This window comes from Psammomys obesus, unplaced genomic scaffold, assembly GCF_907164565.1.
Source record: "Psammomys obesus unplaced genomic scaffold, mPsaObe1.curated_primary_1811, whole genome shotgun sequence".
Classification (NCBI taxonomy): domain Eukaryota; kingdom Metazoa; phylum Chordata; class Mammalia; order Rodentia; family Muridae; genus Psammomys; species Psammomys obesus.
In genome coordinates this window covers 24,486,244-24,500,516 of record NW_026592118.1, presented here as the reverse complement: position 1 = coordinate 24,500,516, position 14,273 = coordinate 24,486,244, and the positions used below count along the sequence as shown (strand labels likewise).

At 36.5% G+C, this 14,273-nt stretch overlaps 1 protein-coding gene and 1 non-coding gene across 2 annotated transcripts in view; one reads left to right on the top strand and one right to left on the bottom strand.

The window, feature by feature from the left end:
- Grm3 (glutamate metabotropic receptor 3) overlaps positions 1 to 14,273 on the bottom strand; it is a 223,987-nt gene that overhangs the window by 178,953 nt on the left and 30,761 nt on the right. The window lies entirely within an intron of this gene.
- On the top strand, positions 13,942 to 14,072 carry LOC129681129 (small nucleolar RNA SNORA33). The gene has a single exon (XR_008720785.1). It is a non-coding gene; the product is annotated as a small nucleolar RNA SNORA33 (small nucleolar RNA).

Sequence of the window (14,273 nt, the reverse complement as noted above, 5' to 3'; positions counted from 1 at the left end):
CAGTTGTTCTTCAGGGAATTCGAATAGGCTTAGTAGGGATGACAAGAAACTAATCTAATAATGCTGATTATTTAGCTGCTGGACATTGAGATGACAGAATGCTGGTTTTAACAACAATGCCTTGTATTTTCAGCAAATGACACAGGCAATGGGGAAGGAAAAAGGAGAGACCTGATCTTGTCTTACCAGGACAGCAAGCCTTCCTTTAGATTTTTCCTTATCTCCACAGACAGAAATTGATCTCAGTAAGCCCTACTCTCTAGCGACTCTTTGTTACTGTAACGAAACAGTGCATTTATTAGTTTTTCCCAAGGCTTTTATATAGGAACACGTTTGAGGAAGGAATGTAAAGCAAACTCTTGTTTGCTTTAATTGTAATTGAAGAAAACTTCATATAACTCAGTACATCTTAAGACATTTTCTCTTTTATTTTATGAATTTCCCTAATTAAGCCAAAAAGACTTTATGCTACAAATAAAAGCAAACTGAGATGGATTAAATAATGAGAAACATAAGATAGCAACATCTTTGCACCACAAAAAAAGATTATTTTTCACTTTCTGAAGCTCACATCACTTCTCTGAGGAACTCAGGCTGGTGTCACTATTTAAAGTATGAGAAACGGGGGCAGAGAGAAGTTGAATAAATTATACAAAGGTCATGAAGTCAGAAAATAGCAGAGGTAAGACTAATAAATACAAGATTTAGGTCTTTATGCTATAGAAATACTAACATTCTGTGACATCTTGTTTAACCCGAATCCTTGAGGGGTGGGTGTTGTTAGCTCATTCATTAAGTTAAACACCATCATTTTCTGCTTTAATACTAGTGAAACCTTTTGTTCTAAAGTGTTGGTTTATTTCATAAAATATTTCTCAGAAACTCCTGAAAGAGAAGGATAAAAATGTGATTATATCTAAGAACTTGAGGAAGACTGGAAAACCATAAATAAGGAATAACACTAGCTGTGTAAAAACTAAGAATTCAAGAATCATAAAATATTCTGAAAACTATTATAAAAGCAAATTGCTTTCTGATCATTTATTTATTCATTTTACCCAGGAAATCATTATTACACAGTGTTGTTTGAAAGAAAATCTACTATTGCTATTTACGACTACACAAACAATGTATTCAGCAATTTCATAAGCATGATCTTGCTTAATATTCACAATGACCTCTGTATAATATGTTATTATTCCTCTTTTCCTGAAGAGAGTGTGACTTAACGGGCATCGATAGCCTGTGTATCACAGATAGATAAAGTCTGTGCAAATGGCTGAGGTGGGCTTTTAGCCCAGAACCGCGTTGTTCCTAGGGCAAGGTGACATTGTTATGGGGTATTGGTCCAGAAACTGGAGGACGGAGTGCCAGTTTGTGTGAGTGGCTTGCAGTTAAGGACTACAATGAGCTTTACAATCTGGTAGGAGAGATAAGAAAACAAGTATAAATCTAATAGTAAAAAAGGTTGCAGCATATATCAAAATTGAGATGAAGTATTTAGATCTTCAAAGGGAGAGATTATGTTCCATCTGTGATAATTAAAGTTGGGGGTTGGGGGAAAAGGAAAGAACTGAGGGCTGCCTAACCATGCTCATGTTTCCACACAACAGCCCCCACAGTCTTGGTTTTCTGCTTGGAATGGAAATGGCTGCTCTCTGCTCAAGGCTCCTAAGCCTTTATCTGAGCTCCTGTGTAAAGTCATTTGTCACTTTCCATCGCATGCTATGATTAAATATGCCATGCATTCTCAGTGACCGCCTTGCAAACACAAGCTTTTACCTGTTAGGGGATTCCTACATATGCACGTTGCCTTCAACACAATGGTTGTGTTGGAAGGGCCCTTCTCCTTTGACATTTCTTCTGTCATCTTCCTATATGACCCAGTCACCTCAGGTTAGACAATGGCAGCCTCAGCCTCCATCACATTGGCTTGTGAGCAAGGTATGGGAGCATTTTCTTGATTAATGATTAAGGTGGAAGGTCCCAACCCACTGTAGGCAATGCTGTCTTGGGGAGATGGTGCTGGCTTGCATAAGAAAGTAAACCAAAGATGCCATGGAGTAAATGAACAGTACTCCTGCATTCCTTCATGGGCTCTGCTTCTGTTTTAGCCTTTGAATTCCTGCCTTTAGTTCCTAGCTTGGTTTGTTGAGTGATGGACTATAAACCCTTTCCTCAAGTTGTCTTTGGACATGGTTTTTTTTTTTTTTTTAATTTAAAAAATTTTTATTTACATTTATGTTCTGTCTCTCTGTATGTCTCTGTGAAGGGGTCAAATTCCCTGGAACTGGAATTACAGACAGTTGTAAACTGGGGTACTGGGATTTGAACTGGGGTACTGGAACTGGAATTACAGACAGTTGTGAACTGGGGTACTCTTCCTTTGGAAGAGCAACCAGTGCTCTTAACTGCTCGCTCTTTTCTCCAGCCCATGTACATGGTTTTTAATCACAGTAACAGAAAGCAAATTAAGACAAATGCTTGGGATATATTTGTTTTCAGTCTCTTTCCCAGAGTAATTTTCCTTTTTAAGTGAAAATCTCTGAATATTTCATTCCCTTTGATATCTTGGGTCTTCAATGTCTATAGGACAAGAAATAAACCTTCTTGTTTGAAAAATAAGGGCAAGTTTTTTTTCCCTGCCATTTGCTGCCTACCTGTGTCTCAAACCAACGTTGCAGCCATATTGAATTGCACTTCTCTGTCCCTTGACATATCAATGCTTCATCCCACTTTGACTATCAATTTTCTTCCATAATCTTCAATAGTAAATTTTAAATTTTCCTTTTTATTTTTTTAAAGGAAACCGTCATGACATTTGCCCCACTTGAGATTAGATATTTTTTCTTATTTGCTGGTATGACACTCTAGATTTATCTCGCTCTCATAGTTAACACACCTGACCTTTTACTATTCTCATTTGTCTATCATTTCTAAGACTTACTTTTCTTTGAATGGCTAGCTCATTCTCCGACAGTTTTCAAGGGCTCAGTAGTTGCTGAATGAATAGATAAAGAACACTTGGCCAGCAATTAAAGAGTCTCAGAATAAACAAAACAAAACAACAAAAAACCTCACTGCTATAAACTTGAACTTGGGTCAGTTTGGAGGTAAGCTTTTTAAATATTTTTCTATGGCAGTATGGCTTTTATTTTCTAATCCTAAGCACTACTTCACCAGAATTTTTCCATAACACAACATCACAAAGTGTTGGCCAAAATCTAAACTACAGGTGAAAAGCAGAATGTGCTAACCTGAGCCTGCTGCTTATCACTTTCTTCATAACTCCTTCTTACATCACTTTTATTGGGCACACAGACTGGGAGCATTACAAACTGTGGGTAGAGTATTGTGATGACAACCATAGAAAAGGACGTGCTAATATATGTACCAAATTATGACAAGCACAATATTTTACTTCTGTAATATTTTTTTGACACCAGATACTGTTCTCTTGATGTTTTTCACTTTATTTATGATCATCTGTGATAGACGAAATGCAAAATAACTAGATTATACTGTGAATAATTTGCATATAATATGTCTGTCGGGTAGTGTTAACGCTGTGCCGTGAGAATGTACAAGTTAAAAGTGAGAGTTGTTTAAAAACTGCTTGGTTATTTTCAAATCCAGAATGTTAAAACACTGGACTCCCAAGCTAGCATTAATAAGCTGGCTGTAGACATCATGAGCTCAAGTCTGCTGGGAGTGAGCTCCAGGCAGCAGCTCTCATTTGCTCTGTTTGCTCTGTTAGTACCTGTGATTCTTCACTTATGATGTAAGGCTGCGAGTTACACGCCACCTACTCATCACAGAAACTTTTTTTTTTTTCTGTGAGGAAAGTAACCTGGATTTCTACTTTTAAGTAGGCTGTTACTTCTTCGAAATGCAGGGCTAGTTTATCGCTTGGTTCTTCCTTTTCAGTGTTTCTTTACTGGTCTAAGTCTACGATGAGAGGAAAGGGTAGGATTTAGGCCAGAAAACATACAGGTAAAGTGTCAGGGACATGTATTTCCCCAGGCTTCTCTAGGATGTTGGGCCATTGCCCCATTTGCTCTGGCTTGCCACCTGCTGTTTTCATTATTCCCTACCCCACACCACTCCTGCTTACTAAAAACTATGCTAAATTAAAAATGAAGCCATTGATAAATAATGTAGCTACACTGAAAAAAAAGGAGTATGTTCATTCTTTATTTATGGTAGGGTACATTCATGTCTAATTCTTTCTATTTATTTCTGTTCATGTGACACAGTACAGGAAAGGTCTAGAGAAAGAGGAAATGTAAACGAGATTTTAATCTTAGAAAATGATGAGATAGTGGAATTAATGTGGCTAGATCAGTTCTCTTGAACAGTGTGGAAAGATCACTGATATCTTGAATTGTCATTCTCCTCAATTTTGCACAAGAGGAAAAAAAAATACTTTCCACATTCTTGGAAATTTCTGTCACTTTAATAGATACTATTGTTTGGAAATATTGGAAAGAGAAAAATCACAGTCTCTCTCTGTCTGTCTCTTTCTCTCCAGCATGTGTCTACTTATAAACCCTCCTAGAACATGATGTTAATTTAATGCCTTAAGGTTTACTTTAACATGGAGTCATATTGTGAATTTAACCTGTGAGTTGAAAACAACATGGTTGCCTAAACAAGACTTGAATAATGACCACACAAGACTCCAACATGGATAGGTAAAATTTCTTCAGGCCCCATCATAGATGAAGACTACAGATAATCAATGATAGCTCAGAGAGAGAGAATCAGCCTTCAGAATGAGGCCCCTGACCAGTTACTTAATCCCAATTGGTCAGGTCTAAATGTACATACATAAGAGCAACACTAAATGGAACCAGTAGGTTAGATCTATATGTTTGTAACAATGATAATGAAAGAAAAGGTCTTGAATTTGGGAGAGAGAGAGAGAGAGAGAGAGAGAGAGAGAGAGAGAGAGAGAAAGAGAGGGAAAACACAGGAGAGATTTGACCGGGGAGACTAGAATAGGAATGATGTAAATACAATACTCACATAAAAGTTGTCAAAGAAAAACAAGGAGGAGGAGGAGGAGAAAGACAAAGGAGAGAAGAAGAGGAGGAGGAGAAAAAGATTGTGAATGGGAAGGAATTTTAGGTGAAAGATAGGGAATCTTCATCTTCTCTTAACCTGTTGAGGGAATGGATCATTACATATAAACAGGCAAGATGTAAGAACTGTGAAGGATCAAAGAAAAATATCTGTGAAATTGTGCTCACTCTTGGTTTCTAAAATGTAGCTAAGGGTCAGCAAGATGCCTCAGCATGTAAAGGCGTTTGCTGCCATGCCTGATGACCTCAGTTCAATTTCCAATACCTACATGGTAGAATAAGAGAACTGATTCCAATAAGTTGTCCTCTGATCTCTACATGAATGCCCAGGAATGGATGAGCCTAGATATATACAAACACATGAATACAAAACAAAACAAACAAATTAATTAATTAATGTATAATAAAAAAATATGATGTCTGGCTAATTCCTCAGAGCACATGAAACCAAAAAGCCAGAGTCTGAGAGTAGATCAGTTAATGAATCTAGTGCCTTGGGATGTGTATTCATGCAGCTCTTGTGCTCACAATGATCATTCTTCTGCAATCATTTTGTAGTTATTTACTGATTAGGATCTTTCACGCGTCTAAATTATATTATAAGGTACTGTGGGAAAGTGTTTCAAGAAGTATTATTTATGGTGGTGGAACGCAGTACCTTGAGGAGACTGCCCAAATGGCTAAATAAAAATACCTGGAAACAAGAAGTAAAAAAAAAAAAAAAAAAAAAAAAAAAAAAAAAGTTTAAGGTGAAAGTGAACTTGAGTAGATAAGACAATTCCAGTAGTTGTCTTACTCTCCATGAATGTGCTCTGTAAGACTGAATCGTAGAGACATGGCTTTCATATTAAAGTGGATTGTTGTTTTGTCTAAAAGGCATTCTTTACAATTTTCTCACGAGTTTTTCTCACCAACACTACTCTGTCCTTTTGAAGATACTGGGAATAAAGATAATAGCCAATCTAGACAACAAGACAAAATATGGTATTGCAGTTAGCATAGCTCTCTGAACTATTTTCCTTCAAAATGATCGAAGTTTATGTGGTGGTTTGAATAAGTAATGTCCCCTGTAGACTAATACATTTAATCACTTGGTTCCCAATTGGTGGCATGTTTTGGAAATTTGTAGAATCTTTAGGAGAAAGTACAAATATATAACCATCTGAGTGAGCACTGAGAGTTTATACTCTGGCTCTAGGTCTCTCTGTCTGCTTTCTGTGTGGATGAGGATGTGATTAGCCAGCTTCCTGCTCTGCAGCCATGCTTTCCATGACCATTGCCATAACTTCCTGTCCATGATGAACTCTATTCCTTCTGTAACTACTAAAATAAACCTTCTATTTCCTACCTTGATTTTGAGGGATATTCTATTACAGACGTAGAAGATTAACAGCTTTCTTACTCATCTGCATGTTTTGTGGTTTCCATGTACTGGGTGATCATGGTTGCTCATATTCAGAGTTGTCTCTTTTCAAAATGTGGCATGGAGAATTGCTTATGAAACTCCAGCAGGCACACAGGGATCCCGGGGCCATGAAGAGATCGTGGCCACTGTTTCTCTATTGGTGAAACCCAAGACTATATTTTTGATTCATTTTCTCTTCAATGGGAATATAATTTCAAAAGGAATATTGCGATTTTTTTTGTGGCAAAATTAAAGGAAAAAAAGTTTACGTTGAACGCATTTTGCTTTAAATACAGGTTCAGAGTAAATAAAGTGGAGATAAATTGATAACATCTCTAGGTATGATATGCCTGCCACTTCCGTGTTCATTACTCTGATTATTGATAAAATGGTCTGATGAAAGATTAAAGCCTCGTGGCAAGTCCTTACAAAGAATAAGATGTATCAAGGGTCTCATGACATGATAGTCAATATGATACAAGTCATTCACTTAATCATTAATATATACTTACACCTACATATCCAACTTGTTCACAGTGATAAGATTTTTAAAAGTCAAGTGAAATAAAAAAAAATATTGCCTATCACAGAATTTCAGAATTAGAAAAGAGCTCAGAAACCATGGAGCACAGACTTCTCGCCTGGTATTGATTTACTATTTACTAACTATTACAAGGCAGAAATGCCTTACACTGAAATGCTGACACAAGAGCTCCACATCATCTTCTGAAGGTCACAATCTCCTAGAGACTCATTCTAGAAATGGAGTTAAGATCAGTGCTTAACACTTTTCAGAAATCATTTTATGCTTTGTAAAAATGAGTATTTGTATGTGTGTGTGTGTGGTTTTTTTGTTTTGTTTTGAGACAGACTCTTGTATAGACCTCCAACTGGTTATAATCCCAAAACTATCCATGGGCTCCTGATATTTCTGACTCTGCCTCCCCTGTACTGAAATTATAGGTCCAAGCCATCACCATGTCTGTTTTTTAATTGCTATGATTTTCTAAAGATGGTGTCTGAAATGTTGTGATTAAATCTGAAAGCTCCTGCTAGGTGTTGGAACATAAGTGGTCTGCATGTGGAACTACAGAAGCCTGAAACCATGTGACAGTGTGACAGTGTCTGATTGCATTCTGAGACACCCTGGAGTTGCCCTTGATGTGCCATCCTTCTTCAGCAGTGTTAGCATGACTTTCCCTGTTTAAAAAAACAGGGCTAACTCCTGATGAGATCTGATAGACTAAGATCAGAAGGAAGGAGAGGAGGACCTCCCCTATCAGTGGACTTGGGGAGGGGCATGAGTGAAGAAGGGGGAAGAAGGGTGGGTTCGGGAGGGGAGGAGGGAGGGGCTTATGGGGGGGATACAAAGTGAATAAAGTGTAATTAATAAAAATAAAAAAGAGACCAGGGCTAGCCTGTGTTTTCATTCTTATTTTAAACATAACTTAAATGTTTCTTTTCGTCTATATACTTGGCATTATTCATAAGCCTGAGTTATTGCTTCTGCATTTTGACACTCCAGGAAAGTTTGTACCATTTTTGTATTCCATCCATAATTGTGTGCTCTTTCTTCTACCCTTTGTACATGACCTTTGAAAAGTATTTTTATCACATATAAACAGAGTAGTTAGTGAAAAACTTAAAAACCAGTGGATAGCCTAAGCATTAAAACAAAAATCAACTCTAATTCACTATTTGTAGTACTCATATTTTATATAAAATGCTCATATTTTAATATATTTTATTACTGTGGCTAGGTCTTTTAAAATTAGAAGCATTTTCATATTTATATCAAGAATTTTGTCTGATTAGATAACATGCCGTGCAATAAAATTTCAACATTAGAATATGTTATACATGTATATTAAAATGTGTATATCTGTGTATCTGTGTGTGTGTTTTCAGTGCTGGGAATTGAACCTACGGCCTCCAGCATGGTAGGCAAGTTTTCTACTACTAAGGAAATTCTTCATCTGAAAATATGTTTTGATTCTATTAGAACATACTTAGCAGTCTCTTTGGGGAACAGTTTGGGTGTTTCTAATATTTTTCTTATGAAAATAATTATCTGAATATTCTTAGGCTTTAAAATCTCATTTTATCAGGAGGCTTCCTATTTACCACAATGGTTCGTTCAGATAAATTTTTGTGTATGTATATTGTTTATTGATTTTATTCTTTGAAAACTTCATATGTTGATATAAGGTATTCTGGTTTATGTGGATAATCATGTTCTTTCTCGTGGGATCATTGAATAGTACATGTAATCACAGAGTGTTCTGAGAGCCTCCTGTCCTTTGGTAGTCATCTTTTGTTGATGTTATTTTTTTGGTAAAAGTTGCTGTTCTATTTCTCAGAAGTTTTATAAATCATTCTCAAATTAGAGTATATTTATCTGGAAGATGAAGTGTTTATCTTTTCTTAGTTCATCCAATATGTTTTTTTTCTTTCCAAACATATTGGGAAAAGCAAAATATTTAACATTTATAGAGATATTAGTAATTGCCCTTTATCATATCCATCTTTTCATTTTAAGTATGTTAATTTCCAAAGTCTTCTAACAGGGCAAATTAATGGGAAAGTGACATGGTTTATATAGGTCTGATGGGCCTAGCAGAAAGCCAATGAGACAAAGAGACATCTGCTACTAGAAAGAGCGGTCTGTTGAGGAGGTGAGAACAGGCTTTCAAGGATGGTAAGGACGAACCACATTCTGATTGGTTTACCAGTTTTAAACGGGGCAGCACACTTTTTTTTTTCTCTTCAAAGATAGTTGTCATGGTGCTAAGGAGATTGTGCATAAGCTCAGAATCTTCTTAAAATTAAGCCTTAATAGTGAGTGAAAAGTAAGTGGAAGTGATCTGCTTGGGGAATCATAGGGTGGATGGTAAAAACCCAGGGATAGTAAGAGAGAAGATGCTTGAAGTTCTGACTAGTTACGTGTACTCTGGGCGTCCTAGTTAGAGTTATGATTGCTGTGATGAAAAAAAAAAAAAAAACAAAAACAAACAAACAAAAAAAAAACAGCATGACCAAAGCATGCTAGAGAAGAAAGGGTCTATTCAGCTAAGACCTCCATGTCACTGTCGTTGTTGATCATCATGGAATGAAGTCAGGACATGAACTCAAAACAAGGCAGGAATCTGGAGGTAGAGCTGATGAAGAGGCCATCATGGAGGGGTGCTGCTTACTGGCTTGTTCAGTATGGTTTGCTCAGCCTGCTTTCTTACAGAACCCAGGACCACCAGCCCAGGGGTAGCCTGACCCACAATGGACTGGACCCTCCCCTATCAATCATTAATCAAGAAAATGTTCCTACCGGCTTGTCTACAGCCAGATCTTATTGGTGCCTCAGTCTTCTCAATTGAGGCTTCCCTCCTCTCAGATGACTATAGCTTGTATCGAGTTGATATAAAACTAGCCAGCACACTGGGCTTTGGGATGCTGGTGAGTTTTCATTTAATGTACATGGCCTGGTACAATGAAGACTGGCTTAGAGGTCATATGAGGTTAAGAATCAGGCTGAAAGTCTTGGCGAATATTGGTACAAAGAATTAAATGCATGAATGACCCTAAAAATGTCATGATTATGTTTAACACCTATGTTAGCAATTATAGGCCTCTGTTTTACAGACTGATTTCCACATATGAAAAGTTGACTAACTACACATCACTTTGTTATTACTTAATCATCTTTCCATTTAAGGGTCTAATAGAGAAGTTTCATTCCATGCTTCATCTAAACACATAAACCTACATTACTGCCCAACCCCCACTGGTTGGTCTGTCCTTTTATGCTTACCCAAATAATCCTGCTAAAATCATATGTATGACTTTCTTATTTTTCAAAGAGAAGATAATTGTATCAATTCAATTTTTATAAAGTATTTATTTTCTTTTAAAATTAGTTATTATTATTATTAATTTTTAATAATTTATTTACTCTGTATCCCGATTGTAGCTCACTCCCTCATTGCCCATCCTCCCTCTTTCTCCCCTATCCCTCTCCCCTTGTCCACTCATAAGGGAAGTCCCCCTCTCATACTATCTAACCCTAGCCTTCCAGGTCTCATCAGGACAGCTTGAATCCTCTTCCTCTGTGGCCCAATAATTTGCATGTTTAGTCATTAATTACACCATTAAAATTAGAATATACCTATAATATTATATGAGCTTTAAAGCATACAGTTTGTTACATTATTTTTTCTGTCTTGTCGGTTGATTGGAATATGTATTTTTTCACTCACTTTCTTCTTACTGTTAATGTTCAATATATTATATCTACTTTCCAAAGTACTTAATTTTATGCTTTATTTGGGGCATGTTTCTCTATTTTCCAGATTTTAATCTAAAATCTTTTTGATCAGATAAGCAAGTCTTCTAACACATTTTTTTCTAGGTTCTGAGATGTACTTTATCTCTTGCCAGAAGCTGCATCACATCCTTTGGTAATCTTTACAGAATTTCTTGGCTTGGAATCATATAAACATATTGATGAAATTCATGTAGCTTCTACTGAGAGCTTTAGCTTGGAGAAAAAGTGCCTAAGGCTTAAGAGTTGGTTTTTGTTTTTATTTTATACTTATGGGATGATAAATACGGGACGCAGTCATGGCTTCTTTTTATATTCCAGACATTATTTATTTCTTTTCGTCTCTCTTTCTTAATACTTGTCTCTAATATCTTTCCCAATTTTGAAAGTATTAATGCAATAAAAGTATATTTTTAACTAAAGGTAATTTAATTCTGATTTAGTTAAAAACATACTCATTTTGGTATTTTTATTTCTCAATCATATTTTTGTGAGAAAAATATGAGAAAAATTTATCTTTAGAAAAAGTTAAATAAATAGCATGCTTTCTTTATCAAGAAGAATATTGCTTTATTATTCTTTGAATTTAAGTCTCCATCCAGAAATAGATGAAACTGAAAGATTAGGATTTAATATAACTGCTAGTCTATGCATATGTACTTAAATTAGTGGCTTTTGGATAATGTATTATAATATTCACTATTATTTCTAGCCTTGCCTATAAGCCGCTAAGTCATGTCAAGTGTGACTGCAGCTGTAGAACTGGCAGACTGTGTTTGGGGTACTTTGCTAGAACTACTCATAGACTATTGGCTTTCCCTGTAAGTGGATTTGATTATGTCTCTCAGTCTGCAGCTGGCTGAGATGTTAACTCCTGGATGCCTTGACATTTCCATTTTAGGCAGATATAGCACTCTGGAAGCAGGAATATAGTTCTAGGTTCTTTGAAACCTAGATAAGACTAAAGAGCTTTTTACCTAAAAACCATTAGACCATCTTGATTATACTCATGGTTCCTTAACGAACTGAAGATGAAGGTTATCATAGATTCATAAGTATACTTTGAGATTTCAAGCACTGTCTACTAAAAGAATCATTGCTACTTTAAGTACATAGGAGTAAAAATTAAGTAATATCTTTTTCTCAATAAACCTATGGTTTTTTTTTTTGTATAAATATAAACAAGATGTTGTAATGAAAAACAGTATAGTGTGGTGGTTTGAATAAAAATGGCCCTTACAGGCTCATAGATACTTAGTCACCTGGGAGTGGCACTATTTGAGAAGAATTAGGAGGTGTGACCTTGTTGGAGGAGATATGTCACTAGGGTTGGGCTTTGAGGTTTCAAAAGCCCATTCCAGGCCCAGTCTCTCTGTCTTTCTGTCTCTCTCTCTCTCTGCCTATAGATCAGGCTGTAGCTCTGAGCTACTTCTCCAGCACTACACCTACCTGTTGCCATGCTCCCTGCCATAAAGACAAAGGAATTAGCCCTTGAAAATGTTAGTGAGCCTCCAATTTAATAACTAAATGCTTTCCTTTGCAGTGGCACACACCTATAATTCCAGTACTTGGGAAGGCAGAGGCAGATGGATCTCTGTGAGTTCAAGGCCAGCCTGGTCTACAAAGTGAATTTCATGACAGCCAAGGGTACACAGACAAAACCTGCCTCAAACCCCCCTTCCTTCTCCCCCTTCCCTGGACCTCCCGCCCCCCCCCCCAAAAAAAAAACCCCTGTCACCAAAAAAATAATAATGACAAATTACAAATTTATGCCTTTATCAGGTTTTTCTTTAATTTGAAATATTACTGGATGTGGTGGTTTAAGAAACCTGTTTGCAAACTTTAGGATGCTGTCTCTCTTATAAAATAGAATCTAATTTCTCCTCCTTCAATATGGCCCAAACTTAGTGATGCACTTATAGCAAAGAGAATAAAATGGTAACTATGAGGACAACTTTTACAACTCTCTAATGAAGGCTTCCTGTTTGTCTTATTTTCTCAAATCACAGCCACATATAAACTCATCTGTACTGCTCAAGTTATCTGATTACTTAACATCCAGTCTGCAGCTTGAATCCAATTTCTGGAGAGCATGAGCCAGAACTATGCAGTTAAACCTGATCATCAAATACTGTGTGAGATAATAAATCCTTGCTGCATTAAATAGCTCCAGTTTGTTACACAGTAAATAATGAGCATGGTGACTTTTGAGAGAACAGAACTTTAGTGCAGGCAGATAAGTTAGGAGACTATGGACATATATCAACTGAGAAATAACAAAGGTATAATATAGGTAAAGATAGGTAAGAGGAAAATAATGTATACATAAGAGTTAAAAGTCTTTGGATTTAGAAAATGCTTAGATCTGGAATAAAAGAGAAGTCAAGATTGATTATGCTCATATTTCTTGCTTGAGCTCTCAGTGGGATAGTGCTGATACATGGAGAACAAACATATTTTTAGAGAATAAACTCAGTCTTAGACACTGAGTTTGAAATTTCTTTGAGCTATTTATTCCAGAAAAGATATATCAATCTATTATTATTTTTGGTGTATATAAATCTAAGGCTTCATGAATGCTAGGCAAGTACTCTACCCTTGGATAATATCCAGTTTTTTTGAGGCCAAGAGAGCTTCAAGCATGGGTGAAACAGAGTGCATGTTTAGGAAGGCTGAACTATAGATGTATATAGGATGATAGGATGGGAAAGACTCAGGGAACTGATAAAGTAGGTTCTCTGATACAACATACAATGATCTTGGTGATAAAATCAAGGATGGAAAAGAAGAGTGTATTTAAGATGTCACTTTCGAATGCAATCAACTTGATGTATTGGATTAGTGGATTGTTTTGGGGGAAGGAGTTCTTTCCAGGTTTCAAAGAACATATTACCAGATGTGTGAGATGATGCTCACAATCCTCCATCTTTAGGCCTGATCCTACAGCCTTAATCAGTCCACTTCCTTTATATCTCTCTCTAGGACAGAGAGTTGAGAACCAGTTTGTGTTATGACTAAATTTATAGTATGTGGCTCCTCCATACTCCCTGCCATGTATGCTATATGAAACTAAATCACATGATGTAAAATATTTTGACATTACTAAAAGTTTTTTTTTTTTTTAATCAGACCTGTTCAAACCAGCCAATTAATCTGCATATCTCAATGTGTTTCTGCAGAAATTTAGAAAGGGCTAGCAATAGTGTTACCATGTTATGAGCCTTAAGGACAGCTGCAGTCTTTAAGGTACTTGAAAATGGCTACAGTATAAAGAAAAAAAAATCAGATTGGTTCTTTGTTCTAGGGACCATGTTCCATGATAGCCAAGACTCCTCTTTCGACCCGCTAGACGGGGGAGACCTCTTTCAATAGTCTCTCTGTCTCACTTCTACCATCTCTCTTCCTGAGGCTTATCTGTCTTATCTGTCCTTATCTGTCTCTTGTTCCCACTTTATGAAGTTCCTCTCCA